Raw genomic sequence first — 4254 nt, 5'->3', positions numbered from 1 at the left:
ATGTTTTCTAATGTGGGAAGCCACCCCAAATGTCTGTTAGCGGGGAATGGAAAATAAATTCAGGTTTACATACATGAAGGAATTTTATATATAATTTCATATATGTTAGTCTCACTGAATAAAGAAAACTTTCCTATCTGAAGAAAATATGGACTCACATACGTATAGTACAAGTGGAAAAGCTTGGACAGGGGAAATACATATCAAATTCATGAAAATAACTGCTAAAAGGAAGTAAAAAGGAGAATAGGTTTGTAGAGAGGTTGACCTCATTTGTAATTCTCTCTGTATTATTAAATGATCGGAAACAAAGACAACATTAAAGTCTTGGTGTTGTGTCCATGGGTATTGGATGGGTTAGTGTCTGTAAGTATATTTAGTTTTTCGTTTTTTCTGAAATAAAGCAAACCTAAAATGGAAGAGATGAGAAACAGCTTCTGCCATTTCTAAGTTTACAGACTCTGTAGTTATCTAGAACTGGGTAACACACCATCTAAAAGCTGAGTAGTTTCAACCAACCACTTATTTAGGTAACGATCAGCCGGTGGTTCTTTGGCTGTAGGCTTAGTCTTGGTTAATCTCTGTCGGACTCTGATGAGACTGAGGTGAGCTGGCTAGGGGCTGGGTGATACAGGGTGGACTGCTGACATCGCAAAGGCAAAGGAGTCCCGAGGCCAAGCCCCTAATCAACGTGGAGGATGTCTCAGAGCCATGCATCTCAACGGGATGTGGATGCAGGGAGGGCCAGAATCCTGTTATTTTTGAAACCTCTCCCACACACCCTAACAATAGTGCGTAATGATGTAAGAAGAAAATCATTAAAGAACTATAAATATACATTCCTCCAAACATATCAGTATATATTTTAAACAAAAAGACAGACAGATATAATTATTTTGGGTCGTCTGGGGAAGAGTGCAGAATAAGGCAATTGGTAGAGAGTGAAAAGAATCACTAATACCCTTTTTAGACATGTTGTGTTGCTTCTAACATGGTTACGGGTTTGGTGAGGACAAGATAAGCAAAAGACAGATGGTTTGATTTCTTTCTTTTTTCTGTTTTCACCTCTGCTATCATCCGAGGGCTGGACTTTTCAGACAGCAGATTTTTCTTGGGAATGGACACCTAGATCATACTTCACATGTTTAACAAAAAACAAAGAGAGGAAAACACATTTACTTGTCGTAAGCAAACTACACAGTAACATAACATGGGAGGGGAGCTGAATGAAAATCAAACATTCAGGGCAAGCCCCGAGGGTACCTTTGCCACATCTCCCCCTGGATGTAAAGCAGAGCTAGTTATATATATCTTCCAGCTTCCAGGCTTTTCAACATACTCTGTACAGAATCTCTCCTATTCTTAAAATCTGTAGTGATAGAGATTTCATATCCTGCTTTGAGAACATTCTCTGCACCTCACAGCCCTCACAATCAGTAATTTTTTTCTTGGGTCTAACCTATATTTGTATTCTGCGACTTGCTAATTTCCTGTGAGGCTATGCCCTCTGTGGAGATGGTGACCATAATCTTCCCTATAATATTCTTTCATGGATCAGATAGAATAGACTGAATCCCTCTTACATTTCTGCACATCTCTCTTGAAAGACTGAGATTCAGGCCAGACATAATACAAGGGTCTGACCAATGGCATAAGCAGTGAAAGGATGAAAGTATTGCCAGTTTTTGTAGGCAATTCACACACTTATTAGCACAGATGGCTTTTACCTGTTTTTTTGTTTTCATTTTTTACAGCAGTTCCAGAGGACAACCTCACTGGTAACCCACACTCTCTCCAATGTCAGCCATCCTCACTGTAATCCAGGGGCCGTGCAAAGCAGTGGAGGGATCATGTACTTGGAACCAAATATCCCAGTTTGAGTTCAGACTCTATCACTTATTGGTTGTATGACCTGGGACAAGTGGCTTAAAATATCTGCCTTACTTTCTCGCAAGGAGAATAAGACCTGCCTTCTACTCTCTTACTCTTGATGGAGAGGATTTAATAAAATAATGTTCCTGAAAAGCACTTTGCAGACTGTAAACCGATAAAGCCATGTAAAGTATTAGCTGCGTTCACAAACTCCTCGACACAAAGTTGCTTGATCCCAGTTCTCTAGAGTAGGTTTGAAAAAATGTCAAAGTCACAAAAATATTATCCCAGTGGAGTGTACGCTGTGGATTGGCTGGGTTTCTAAAGTTTGTCTCTAAGGCTGCCATTCATAACTTGGAATACACTTTTCATTATATGTTTCTTTGTAAATAATTCTATGAACAGGCAATGCTGAGGCATCTCACAAAGTTTACTGTTTCATTCAGTGAACACAGAGCCCCTACTCTGTGTTCAATAAAGGAGATAGAAAGATGGGGAGAAGGTCTCCATCCTCAGAAGTCCTCAGTTGAAGGAGAGAGCCTAAGAAGCAAATTATCGCAAATCATATGCAAAATACTGTGACCAAGACGTGCATAGGTGCTCAACTACTCAGCTGCTCTTTATTGTAAAAACAGGAGAAAGGTGGGCCTCCTTAAAGATGGCAGAGGCAGCCCTCCAAATGTTCCTTTTCGTCTGCTCCCTCAGCCTCTGCACTTTCCCCTCCACTGTGTCCTGCCCAGGAGAAATCACGTCCAGACTTTGGCATGAATGGGGCTGTTTCTCATCCCTGTGAGGCTGCCCACACTGCTCTTCCCCTGACACGCCCTTCCCTGCACCCCATCTAGAGCGACCACGTGTAACTCAAGGCAGAGCTGAGGCCCCACTTTTTTTTTTTAATTACATTTTCCTTCTCCGTTGCTCTCTGCAGCCCCTTGGGTCCCCACTGGCCCAAATATAATGCAAATATAACAGCAGGATTTTGGATGAATTGTCTTCACAGAAATGGAAGATGGGGTAGAGAGGATGATGGTAATAAGGCAAGTTCTCAAACTTGAATGAGCAAGGTTCGGAAATGATCACGAGGTCAATGATGAGGTGAACAGAGAGGACGGGGGTAGATGCAGTTTAACCACCTGGTTCCTAAGGCTTGGCGATTTTGAGGAATAAAAAGTGATTTTGTGGAAGCAAGAGAGAGCAAGGAGTATAGAGCTGGAGGTTTGGGGGGGCAGGGAAAGAGAAGATTCAGCCTCCACTTGAGAGAAGAACTCAAGAGGTAATATCTTCCAGAAAAGCACATGAATGTCACTTTTAGAGAAGGAACTCAGGTTGCAGGGGGATTTCTACTGACAGACTCCAAGTTCTAGACCAGAACATAAAGGGTGTTGGAGAGAGATGGAAGATTGGACCAGAGTAACAGCTATTAAAGGGATTTGGAGATTGGGTCTGGGTGACAGAGGTTTATCCGGGAGGTGGGGACCTGGGTTGGAGTCAGGTGATCAGGAATGTGACACACCTTGTTTGGGCAGTGGCTGCAAGACACGCCCATGGGAATCCTTCATCCCTTTGAGATGTTCAAATTGAAACCTGGAGCAGAGATGCAGGATGCTGGGCTGGCAACATGTGTGACATGAGGCTTGTGGACTGTTTGCTGCTGCGCCTCCTGCCGTGTCGAGGAGACTGTCCTGCAGGGAAAATAAATCCAACGTGCAAAGAAAAGCAGGTTTGAAAGGTGAGAGAAGCCTGCCCTGGGGACACTGGATTCCCGGTCCCAGGCTGACAGCCAGCTGTAGCCCTGCTCTTGGAGTGACACAGAGCTTGCAATAAGTTCCTCTTCTTGTCTAAAGTAATTCAATATGCCTATCTCTCCATTACAACCAAAGGAGTCTTAACACATTAATCTAATTTACAAAGAAAGGAATCATTGGCAAAATTTGCTCCTTTATTATTACCCACAAATTACTTGTGACATGCCTCAAAACCAATGGTGACAGGGCTAATTAGTACAGACTGTTGGAAACCACTTGCCTGCAAACACGGAAGAGGGGACTCCAGCCATGTCCCCAGAGCTGAGAGCCCACGCCATTTTCTTACCATCTCCTCCAGGGGACACAGGGCTCCCGGGAGAAAGCAGCCTTCCTGTGGTCTGTGCCACGTTAGTGTGGGGCTTGTGTGATTGGGGCCCACCTGGATGCGATGAATTTGGTTTCTCACTGCGTCCGAATCACTTCCTGGTGAGGTGCCTTGACCTGCACTGCCCTGCGGACTCTTTTTTCCAGTTGAAGTCTAGCTGATTGATTTAACACAACGTTGTGTTAATTTCTACTGTACAGCAAGGTGGTTCGATTATACATATACATATATAATATATATATATATATAAAA

This window comes from Neophocaena asiaeorientalis, unplaced genomic scaffold (assembly GCF_003031525.2).
Source record: "Neophocaena asiaeorientalis asiaeorientalis breed wild unplaced genomic scaffold, Neophocaena_asiaeorientalis_V1.1 scaffold424, whole genome shotgun sequence".
Taxonomy (NCBI): Eukaryota; Metazoa; Chordata; class Mammalia; order Artiodactyla; family Phocoenidae; genus Neophocaena; species Neophocaena asiaeorientalis.
The sequence above is the reverse complement of the archived record's forward strand: the minus strand, read 5'-3'. Positions refer to the sequence as shown.